Source organism: Ursus maritimus, unplaced genomic scaffold, assembly GCF_017311325.1.
Source record: "Ursus maritimus isolate PB19 unplaced genomic scaffold, ASM1731132v1 scaffold_95, whole genome shotgun sequence".
Lineage (NCBI taxonomy): Eukaryota > Metazoa > Chordata > Mammalia > Carnivora > Ursidae > Ursus > Ursus maritimus.
In genome coordinates this window covers 7,004-19,259 of record NW_024427163.1, presented here as the reverse complement: position 1 = coordinate 19,259, position 12,256 = coordinate 7,004, and the positions used below count along the sequence as shown (strand labels likewise).

Here is a 12,256-nt window from a genome sequence, read left to right as displayed (position 1 = left end):
TAGAGACGTAGTGAAGAGAAGGGCCATATGCACCCCAATGTTCATAGCAGCATTGTCCCCTGTAGCTAAATTGTGGAGCCGAGATGCCCTTCAAAAGACAAATGGATAAAGAAGATGTGGTCCGTATATACGATGGAATATTACTCAGCCATCAGAAAGAATCATTAACCAACATTTGCAGCAACATGGACGGGACTGGAGGAGATTACACTAAGTGAAATAAATCAAGCAGAGAAAGACAATTATATGGTTTCACTCATTAATGGAACATAAGAAATACGGAGATCGGTAGAAGGAAGGGAAGAATGAAGGGGGGGTAAACAGAAGGGGAATGAACCAAGACAGACTATGGACTCTGGGAAACAAACTGAGGGCTTCAGAAGGGAGAGGGGTGGGGGCTTGGGATAGGCCGGTGATGGGTATTAAGGAGACCATGTACTGCATGGAGCACTGGGTGTTATATGCAAACAATGAATCATGGAGCTACATCAAAAACTAAGGGTGTACTGTATGGTGACTAACATAATAAAAAAAAAATTTTAAAAGACAATAGAAAAGTTCGGTGAAAAGAAAATCTTTTTTTTTTTTTTTTTTTGAAAAGAAGAACTTAGTTGATATAACTTTAGCTAGACTAACCAGAGGGGGGAGGAGAAGGAGAGAGAACGTAAATAAAATGTGAAATGGAAGAGGAGACATTACAACTGGTAGCACACAAATTTAAATGATCAAGAGAGACCACTATGGACAATTATGTCAACAAACTGGAGAATGTATTAGAAATAAATTCCTAAAAACCTACAACCTACCAAGACTGAAGCATGAAGAACAAAAAAAAATCTAAATGGACCACTTACGAGCAAGGATATTGAAAAAGTAATCAAAAACCTCTCATCAAACGAAAGCCCAGAGGCCTAGATGGCTCACTGGTGAATTCAACCAAACGCTGAGAAAATACCAACTCTTTTCCAACTCCTTCCAGAATATCACAGAGGACAGAACATTTCCAAACTCACTTTCATGGCCAGCATTACCCTGATACCAAAACAAGATAAGGATACTACAAGAAAATAAAATTACATCGCTGATGAACATAGCTGCAAAAAAATATTTAAGAAAATGTTAGCATGTCAAATTCAACAGGGCATTAAAAGGAGCATCCACGATGATATAGTGGGATTTATTTCAGGGATGTAAGGATGGCTCAATATCCATAAAGCAACCAATGTGATACCCCTCATTAACAATGTGAAGGATGAAAATCGTATCCCCCCAACAGATGCAGGAAAGCCTCTGACAATAGTCACATCTATTCATGATAAAAACTCTGAACAAACTGGGTACAGGGAGAAGGTAGCGCGATATAATAAAGGCCATGTATGACAAGGCCACAGCTAACATAATACTCAATGGCGAAACGCTGAAAGTCATTCCATCTAAGATCAGGAACAAAACAAGGATGCCCACTCTTGCCCCTTTCAGTCAAATTACTCCTGGAAGTTTTAGCCAGAAAAATTAAGTATAAAACAGAAATTAGGGGCGCCTGGGTGGCACAGCGGTTAAGCGTCTGCCTTCGGCTCAGGGCGTGATCCCAGCATCTTGGGATCGAGCCCCACATCAGGCTCCTCTGCTATGAGCCTGCTTCTTCCTCTCCCACTCCCCCGCTTGTGTTCCCTCTCTCGCTGGCTGTCTCTGTCTCTGTCGAATAAATAAAATCTTTAAAAAAAAAAAAACAGAAATTAAAAGTAGACATACTGGAAAGGTAGAAGTAACGTGGTCTCCATTTGCAGATGGCATGATATCATATACAGAAAACCCTAAACACTCTCCCTGTCAGATCGCTATCATCAAAAAGACAAAGGATACCAAGTGTTGGCAAGGATGTAGAGAAAACAGAACCCTTGTGCACAGTTGGTGGGAATGGAAATTGGTGCAGCCACTGTCAAAAACAGTATGAAGGTCCCTCAAAAAATTAAAATACAACTATCCTATCATCAGGCAATCCTACTTCTGGGTATATATCCAAAGAAAAGGGAATTTCTGTCTTTAAGAGATCTCTGGACACCCCCATGGTCATTGCTTCTACAATACCAAGACATGGGTACAACCTAAGTGTCGACTGTAAGACAAGTCAATACAGACAGTGGGGTATACAGAGTGTATGATGACTATAGTTAACAGTACTGTGCAGACACATAACCAATGGAGCCACCCAGGCGCCCCTAAAGCTGTTTTTTAAAATATTTTATTTATTTATTTATTTGAGAAAGAAAAAAGAGAGAGAGCATGACAGCGTGAGGCGGGGGTAGGGGGGTAGGGTAGGGGCTATGGGAGATTGAGAAGCAGACCCCTGGGACCATGACCTGAGCCCAAGGAAGATGCTTAACCAACTGAGCCACCCAGGTCCCCCTCCAATAAAGCTGTTTTTAAGAAAACAATAACGACTTAATAATTCCTAAATAAATAGACTCAGTATTGTGATAAATATCAAAGATGCCTCAATTCAAGGATGCCTTAGAACATCTATCAAAAGATTACATGCATACACCTTTAAACCAGTGATCACAGTTCACATCCTATCACCCATAGAAATCCACACACACACAGCTGTTTGAAACAAATGTTAACATTCTTTCTATGAAAGAAACCTTACAAAATGTATATGTGACCAATAAGCAAATGATTACATGAATATTTTATGTACTAATTCTATTTTTACTACGGATAAAACATCTCCACAATACAGCACATAAATGTTGAGAGCAGCTGCATAACATTATATAAAACACAATATGTACATAAATGACATGCAAACTTAATATTTGATTTTATATATTAAACTGACAGAGAGAGAGAGAGAGCAGCCCACAAGCAAGGGGAGCAGCAGAGGGAGAGAGAGAAGCCAACTCCCCGCTGAGCAGGGAGCCCGATGCAGGGCTCGATCCCAGGACACTGGGACCATGACCTGAGCCGAAGGGAGACGCTTAACCAACTGAGCCACCCAGGTGCCCCAACATACAACCTTTCAACTCAATATCAATACGTGTATTTATAAGAGATTAAAACTATACAGCCAGGGACAAATAGGAATGTATGTTTCTAAAAGAGAGGGATTTATACTGGGTATATAAAAGTGAAGAATATAATGTACTTCTCATTCAGAAGTCTTTAAGCTATTTCCCCAAAACAGAAATGTTACATGGGTAACAAATGTCGGAACCACACTTGAAACTGATCAAAAACACAAACTGCTTTTCTACTTTTTCAATTGAATTGTAAGCATGTTTTTCTTCTTTCTTTTTCCTTCCTTCCTTCCAGAGTGCAAAAGGGGCTGGGGGAGGAACACAGAGAGAGGGAGAGAGAGAATCTCAAGCAGGTTTCACACTCAGTGCAGAGCCAGACACGGATCTCAATCTCACCATCCTGAGATCATGATCTGAGCTGAAATCAAGAGTCACGTTTAACTGAGTCACCCGGTAACCAAACAGTTACTCAGTATATAACTAGCTTTGAGTTCAATGGATGAGGCAAGGATTGTTTCACAGACCTCTAATTTTTACATATCTAGGTTGACTCTATTTTTTAAAAATTAATTTCTTAAAAACATTTTATTTATTCATTTGAGACAGAGAGAGAAAGAGCATGAGCAGGGGGAGAAGCAGAGAGAGAGGGAGAAGCAGACTCCCCACTGCGCTGTGAGCCCAATGCGGGGCTCAGTCCCAGGACTTGGAGATCATGACCTGAGCTAAAGGCAAACGCTTCACCATCTGAGCCATCCAGGTGCCCCCGAAAATTAATAGCTTAATAACTTAAGTTTGTTATATGATTTAAGGGCACTGTTGATAGTTACTGATTTCAGGTTATGGAATGATTTAGTCTATTCCCTCTAACACCTCTGTTTGGTATTCAGTAATGCTCTTGGTCATCCTCTAATAAGCTTTTTAAATTCTGGCAGAGTGAATTCCCCTAGTACTCCGCATTTTTCAGGACTTCGCACTTTATTGAGGTCATTGACCCCATCGGGATTACATGTACAGTTCCTTTAATCCCGGTCTACACAGAGCAGCCCAACTATCCAATGCCCACTAACACTACAGGCTCCTTGATATCCAGAACCTGACCGCCATCTCCAAAAGGAATCCTGGGCATCAAAGCTGATCAACCCCCTACGCAACCCTCAAAAGCTTTAGGTCATTACTTCATGGTGAGAATTGTTCACGGCACATAAAAAGCCCGAGGAGAAATAAGTGAGAACTGACAGGAGATTCTGTGATATGGGGGAGAAATGCTCAGAGAGCCAGCCTTCAGCAGAACAAGGAAAATAAGGAAACCAGTCGATGAAAAGAAGCCCACTAGGCAGGACACCTCAGAGCAAGAGAAGTAAAGGTGTTCACACTGTGAAGAGATGGCGTTGTCTGAAGACAGGACCCAACCACGGCCCTGAGACATTCATTCCACCACCGAGCACCAGTCATTTCCTCTCTTCTCCCTACCTCTCTGGGCTTCTTTCCCAGATGAAATTCTCTTGCAGAAGCACACTTGCATTTCAGAGTACATGTTTAAGCTGTCCACATACCGCAGTTCCCATGCTACCCCTTCCCATGCCACCGCCGCACCCACAAGCAGAAGCACCTCGATGACAAAGGGCCACCCTCTCTTCCCTTGCCGCAGGAGAGATGCAGGGACAACCAGCTTCCACCTGGAGGCCAAAATGCAAACTTCTCTGTGTCTTCACGTGCCCTCCTCTCCTACAAATGCCCCCCAATTCTGCTGTGGCAATGGGGATGTGGCTAGACTGAGGTTCCTCCCCAAACATACACAGTAGAGATCCTGTAACCTCAGGACCAGAGCAAGTTCTCTGCTTTCAGAAATGTAACTGGGAGCCCTGGTGCTCAAGCCTTTCTTTATATTGGAGTTACCTGGGACATTTTATCTATTTATCATCTAACTGTCTATCTATGTATTTATTTGAGAGAGAGAGAGAGCAAGAGAGAACATGAGTAGGGAGGGGAGGAGCAGAGGGAGAGGGAGAAGCAGACTCCCCACTGAGCAGGGAGCCCGATGTGGGGCTCGATCCCAGGACCTTGGGATCGTGACCACAGCCAAAGGCAGATGCTCAACTGCCTGAGGCACCCAGGTGTCCCCCTGGGACATTTCATTAAAACAACTTAGAAATTGGGCTTCACTGCAGATGCCAGGACAGAACTATTTAGAGACCGTCACAGATGAGGGTAATTTTTAAAACTACCCATGTGATCCCCAGAGAAACTGGACTGAAAAGCATGCATTTATGGTATTAATATTGTATATTGCTTCTCAACCTGTAACATGCATGCTAGTCACTTGAAGAGTTTGATAAAACAAATTATAAGGCTCCACACTTAGAAATTATGATTCAGGGCACCTCAGTGGCTCAGCTGGTTGAGCACCGGGCTCTTGATTTCAGCTCAGGTCATGATCTCAAGTTCCTGAGCATGGGCTCCAGGCTCAGCAGGGAGTCTGCTTCTCTCCCTCCCTCTGCCTCCCTTCTCCTCCCCCACCCCCACTTACGTGTTTTCTCTTTTTTGCACACTCTCTCTCTCAAATAAATATTTAACCAAAAAAAAATTCTGAATCAGCTGGTCCAGGTTCGGGCCTATGAACTTATATTTTCTCCTGTTGCAACATTGAAAGTAATTTTATTTTCAGCTCTACTGAACTATGATCGACCAGAAAAATTGTATATCTGTAAGCTATACAAATGATTTTTTGTACATGTATACACGATGATATGAGTACCGCACCAAGCTAATTATCATATCCATCACTGCACATAGATGTCGTGTGTGTGTGTGTGTGTGTGTGCGTGTGCACGGTGAGGGCTGGGAGATGGGGGGAAATGGGGAATGTCTGTCAAGGGTACAAACTTCCATAAGTTCTGGAGATCTAATATATAGCACAGTGACTATACGTAATAATACCACAGTGCATACATAAATTTACTGCGGGAGTAGATCTAAGGAACTTGTCCACATCCTCAGATGGTTTGACGCTGGACCCTTGAATCCCACTTCTGGTTGCTATGATCTAGTGAAAGGAGGCAGAGAAAACTAGAGCCTCTTTCGCCCACACGCATATCACAATACAAATAGTATTTGTCGCCAGTATAGACTTCCCTGAGAGCTCATGTTTGCAGTTGTCTCTCTGTAACATGAGAGGGGACTAGAGACAAGAGCAGTATTTGAACAAGGCAGTATTTGGGAAACAACATCCATTCACTCATTTATGAGATAAATGTCTCTAGACACCAACTGGTGGCCAGAACGGAGAGGAGCGGGCGGATTGCAGAATGGATGAAGGGAGTAGGACGTGGAGTCTTCAGAGTGCACGGGACAGAATGAAAAAGGCATGAAGACGAAAGTACGGCACAGGGAACCGAGGCGAGGGTATTTTCATAGTGTTGTAGGATGACAGATAATAGTTACACCTACGCTGAGTGTAGGCTCACAGACAGACTTGCACAATCACTGTGTGGAACACCTGAAACTTAATGCCACGTCGTGTGTCAGCTGTACTTCAGAAAAGTAGAGAAGTGTTTCTAGAACACCTACTATGTACTCACATGCGCGGTAGGAGCATGCATGTGCGACACTGTGCTAGGAACCTCGCATTCTGTGAGCCAATCCTGGAAATACCCTGGGAGGTGGTGACATCTTTCCCAGGGGCTTACAGGTGCTGGGCCTGGTAATTCTAGGAACACGGATTCTCTCTGTCTCTTTCCTTACCTTACTGATCCTACGAAGAGTCCTGCACGAGAGCACAACTAAGTGAGAAGAGAAGGATGGAGCAGGGCCTTTCTGTCTCAAAAGAGAAAGAGAGAGAATAGAGCAGTTGACAGAGTTGGGTAGATTATTCACTTGCACCATGTATTTTGTTTGTCTTCACCATGAAGGACGATCAATACGCTCCCCAGAAATAGAAGGCGGGTGCTGCAAGCTACTGTTGACGCCCATGTTTTAACCAGAAAGACAGACATTGGCTCATCAAATTTAAGATCTGAGTGCAGGTGTCAGGAGATAGTACCAGCCCTGGACCAGTAGGACGGGTGGCTGCCATGAGCTCTCATGTTCTCTGAGCTGTTCCAGGAACACAGAGCAGTGGGGGGGAGTGGGCGAGGGGCCAGGGCGGGGCCACCGCCTGGTCTCAGAGTTTTGCTAGAGCAAACCTGATCCGACAGTTTTCTGTTAAGCCCTGCAGACTCAGACAGGCTGTCTCTATGACAACCAAACATCACCAAAAATGGAAAGTACCTGTAACACCCACCTGTGCTGTGATAGCCTAAGAGGCTTATACGCTCATGTGTGTGTCAGTGTGACTCATCCTTGGGACTGGATTCTGAAGAGAAGAGAAATTCACACTCCAGGACGTCCTGAGAAACTTGATGCGCATTCCACAAAATCGTGTCCTACAAGATGGAAAAAAAAAAAAAAATGGAGACCACTGTTCCAGGGGAAAATAGAGCCAAAAGAGTCAAGATGACTCATGCAATCCGTGAAACATGATTGAATCCTGGAGATGAAAACACGGCATGATTGCATCACTGGAGGAAACGTGTATACAGACTCCCGGCTAGGTGCATGTAATATAACAGCAGTGGGACACCTGGGTGGCTCAGCTGGGTAAGTGTCTGCCTTCGGCCGGGTCATGATCTCAGGGTCCTGAGACTGAGCCCCACATTGGGCCCCCTGCTCAGCGGGGAGCCTGCTTCTCCCTCTGTCTGGGACTCCCCCTGCTTGTGTGCGCTCGCTTGCTTGCTCTCTGATAAATAAATCTTTAAAAAATTGGTAGTGCACAAAGTGTGGCAAGTGTACTGTGGTTATGTAGGACAATGATCTTCTTAGGGAGTAAACATTCTGATACTGAAAGGGGCAGCATGTCAGGATACCCGCACGTTACTGTAAAGCGGAGTAACGGAAGCCTCGCTGCAATGGCGTTGGGAGGCCAGAAGGGGGCGCTCCCAGTCCCTACCACTGCGATCGCGGACCTCAGCAGGAAGAAGTCTTTCCACTACACTTTCCCCGCAGGATGAAGAGAGCTCTTCTCCTTGCCTGGCAACAGCCAAGCCAGAGACCGCCCCAGCTCACCAATGAGAAGCCACTACACCTCAAACACCCAGTTTCTCCAACGGGCTTTTTGCTTATGGCAGCCCTTCCAAACCCCACATCCTCCACTAGAAAAGCGTGTTCCTCTGCTTTGTTCTCCATGCTAAGCTATTCCTTTGCCATCACTTGCTTGTCCCTATTTGCAATTCTCTGCCATTCCCAAATAAACCCATTTTTGCTGTTTCAGATTTAAGGTCAACATTATTCTCACGTGAAAACACAAAAACATACACAGAGAGGAAAAAAGTGTGGTTATGTGGCAAAATTTGGCTTGTACAGACGAAGTTTGCTGTTGTCTTTCATACTATTGAACTATTCCCAGTTATCGCCTTTGCTACCATGACTCTCTCCATTTTTTTCCATAGCCCTCAGTATCCACCATCCCCCAATCCCTTAACTTCTTTGCATACACTGTCCCTTGTACCATTAAACCCGCAATAGATTTTAAGATCTGTGGCCGACAGCCTCACTCTCTAACTATCTGCACTCTCCCCTTGCACCCTCTCTCCCCACATCCCCAGGCTCCCTGTGTCCCAACTCTCCCTATGCTCCCCTGCGTCTTACCCTGTACATTCTGTGTCCTCGTTCTCACTCTGCACATTCTCACACTTACAATGTTACACAAACACTCCAGCTTTCCTGCCTCGCATCTCATCCTGAAGAGGCAAAGGTCACCGCACATACCTGGTGGGATGTTAAGGGTTTGGAAAGTATAAAAGGTACAAAAGGTCCCATTTCTCAGTCATCCTGAGTTCTGGAAGCATTACTATTCTTCCACATGTGAACATGCTATCATGACACACACCACTGTGGTTGTGGTATGTGGGCATGTGAATGTGACTGTGATCATAGGAGTGTGTGTGTGTGTTGTGTGAAGGACTCAAGTTGAGGTTGTGGTAAATGTGTGGATGATCGGGCTGGTAGAGAGCACAGGGCCATGTGCAAGTGTAAATGCGTACATGACGGGTTTACATTTGTGTGTGACGTGTGTCTGTGTTTCTCCACCATCACAGCTCTAATCCCTCACTTAGAAATGGATGATAATTAGATCATGAGCCAGAAGCAAATTCTGGAATTCTTGTTTAGAAATATCAAGGATTGGTATATACTCAAATTTAAATTCCTTCATTGCTTACAAAAGTAATGCGTGCCCATGACATGAGATTCAACAACGAGTAGAGGAGTGTGGTAGTTATTCAGTGATCTTGAACTGAGTGAGGAGAATTGAATTATTTGACCTATTTTAAAAAGATTTTACTTACTTCAGAGAGAAAGAGAGAGAGAGAGAGAGAGAGAGCCCAGCATGAGCAGGGGGGGGCAAAGGGAGAAGCAGACTCCCCGCTGAGCAGGGAGCCCGATGTGAGCCTCGATCCCAGGACCCTGAGAGCATGACCTGAACCACAGACACTTAAATGACTGAGCCCCCCAGGCACCCCCGACATTCTTTAAAGGGGAGAATCTGCCTGTGAAAGCATCGGATGATGGTGCTTTGGTTTACTTACAAATCTTTGGATATGGTTTTATTTAGACTTCCTGCAGGATTGGGGTCAATATTGCTCAATCACGTTTTCCCACAAAAGTTCCTCATTATCTAACCCTCACGTTCATTGGAATCGAGTTGTGCAATGAATCTAATCATTTCTAACGCACATTAGTGGCTTCAAGTTCTTTTTTACTTGTATCTCAGTGAATATCCATAGCAAGTATGTTGTCAGATTCCAAATTTCTGCTCATAAATCGTGAGATGGTATATCTCTGTGCCTAGGACTTAGTAAAAAAAAAAAATGCATTTTCAGGCAGAATAACAACTCAGCAAAGAGAGAATCCACTGAGTCAATGAACTCTATTGCTACCTTGTCAGGCCATCTCCTGTCAGGGCTCAGAACTTCCAGCTTCCTCTCTATGAGATCCTATCTGCATCCAGGGATCATGCAAAAGGGGAGCTTCTCCTAAACTCCACGAACATGGTCTCTTCAGAGATGCTAACAGAAGGTTGTGATTGTTTTTAGTAGGCAGTAACAGTGACTCCCTCCACCCCATAACGATTCCCAGGTCCCCAAGGCTGCACGGTCACTGCCACTCCAGGGAAAATACTACTTTGCAGTTCGGAAGGGAGGTGAGGTCATAGAATCAGAGATCCGTAGGGCAGGGTCTGGCTGCCTCCCTGTCACACATGCAACAGCTGTTACAACCTTCACACTCCACCCACCGTCCTGGCAGCAGAAAAGCATCGTGTATTTTCTGCTCCAGTGGGAGGGACACAGTCCGTAAGGGCAGGAGGCGTGTCAACAGTCTGGGTAGTGATCGTGTGAGTCGATGGAATTCTGGGGTGGACGGTGCTCCAGTTCAAAGTGACACAGGAATGAGGAAAATTCCTGAGGCCTGAGCTGAGCTGGCAGAGAGAAGTGAGGCTTCTGACGCCACACCAATCCCTGATGGCTCTCGCTGGAATTTCTCTAGACTAACCTTTCAGGATTACTGCAGGGTGCCTGGCTTGTCATGATGAGCAGGTGGGTCTCTCGGAATCCCGTAATCCTACACGAGAACAGCCTCTGAGGGACAGTTTCTAACACAGATACATTTTTTTTTAACTATGGAGTATGGTGTACGTAAGGGAGACACTGATTCTGTGTCTCCTAGAACACCTGCTGTCTGATGATGGAGAGACTGCTGAACTGAGGAAGTAGAGCATTAAACTTTTGCATCGTGTGTTTTAGAGAGCAGCTGTCAGGATCAAATGCACGTTGTGACATTTTCCCTGGTTTACAAATATTTTAGTATCCAGCCTAAGCTCAACATGAATTTCTCAACAACTCTCTACCATGCACAAGATTTCACCTGTCTCACTTTATTGGCAATAGTTTCATTAATCTCAGGTGTGAATAGAGAAATACGTGATCTGAAAATAGTAAACATTCATTTCTACACACTGTTATGTCCATGACTGAAGTTTCATAGTCGGGGTATCATGTCAATGGTTTCATAACGTGATATTACTGGTCACTCACTGGGACACCTGACACTGCACGCTGGCACTGGCACACAAGCAAAGAAGTCCTGTCTGATAAGGGAGTCATTCTGTTTTCCTTAAAACCAGGTTAGTCACAGGGGAGAGTCTTTTTTCTATCATACTCAGCAGTTCACCTAACGTAATAAGAACCCCAAATCATTTTTCATACTCGATATTGGCCTGTAGAATATTTATACAAGGGAAAAAAACCTGTGAAAACCAGAATTATTGAAAAAAAAATCTCTCAATCTAAATTAAAATGTCAGGGTATAGGAAGCAACACTAAATAGAGATCTAATTTATCTGAAAGCCCAGGGTCATAATTTATTAGCGTAGGACAGCTAAGAAGATCATCTTTGCCCCACCCCAGCACTCCGCCCCTTACGCAGTGTCTGCATGTTCACGTACAGGCTAACCATTCTGTGCCTCCTTCGTTTTCCTCTGAAAATGAAAACGATGTATGGGCCCTTACTAAAGACTTGTTAAGATTTTAAAAATCAATGCATGTACAGTGTCCATACCAGTGATCCATGCAAATGGTTATATAAAGGCTACTATGGTAAACTCTGGAAGCCTCTAAACAAAAGCACCTATATTTTAGTAATTTCCTTTGAGTAGGAACTAGTCATAAATGGAAACTATTGGCTCTCAGCTGACATGCTCCCTATAACTCCTGCCTCATATTTCCAACAGGAATCTGGCAACAAAGGTGCATAAGCCGTCATCTGGAAACCAGCAGAATAGCCTCGGGACACTTGACAATAGGAGTAACATTTCTAGTATAGTTGAAATCCTGAGAAATTTCTCTCTCCTTTACCATTGTACCTGACTTTTCTCTCCACTGGGACCAGGGAGGTCCACAGACCTGATTCTCAAACACCGGACCACAGCCAACTCCTTGCTGCTTCTTTCTAAAGGAGTCACCCTGGGGCGCCTGGGTGGCTCAGCTGTGAAGGTTGCATTCAGCTCAGGTTATGATCCCAGGGGCCGGGGATCGAGCACCACATTGGGCTCCCTGCTCAGCGGGAAGCCTGCTTCTCCCTCCCACACTCCCCTTGTGTTCCCTCTCTCACTGTCTCCCTCTGTCAATAAAATCTTCACAAATTAG

At 44.5% G+C, this 12,256-nt stretch overlaps 1 long non-coding RNA gene across 1 annotated transcript in view; it reads right to left on the bottom strand.

Annotated features, from left to right (window-relative positions):
* Nucleotides 1–7,664, bottom strand: part of LOC103680133 — a 45,527-nt gene extending 37,863 nt beyond the window's left edge. Inside the window, exon 1 of the long non-coding RNA XR_573057.2 lies at nt 7,300–7,664. This is a non-coding gene — a long non-coding RNA (uncharacterized LOC103680133). The remainder of the gene's footprint in view (nt 1–7,299) is intronic.
* Nucleotides 7,665–12,256: the final 4,592 nt, after the last annotated feature.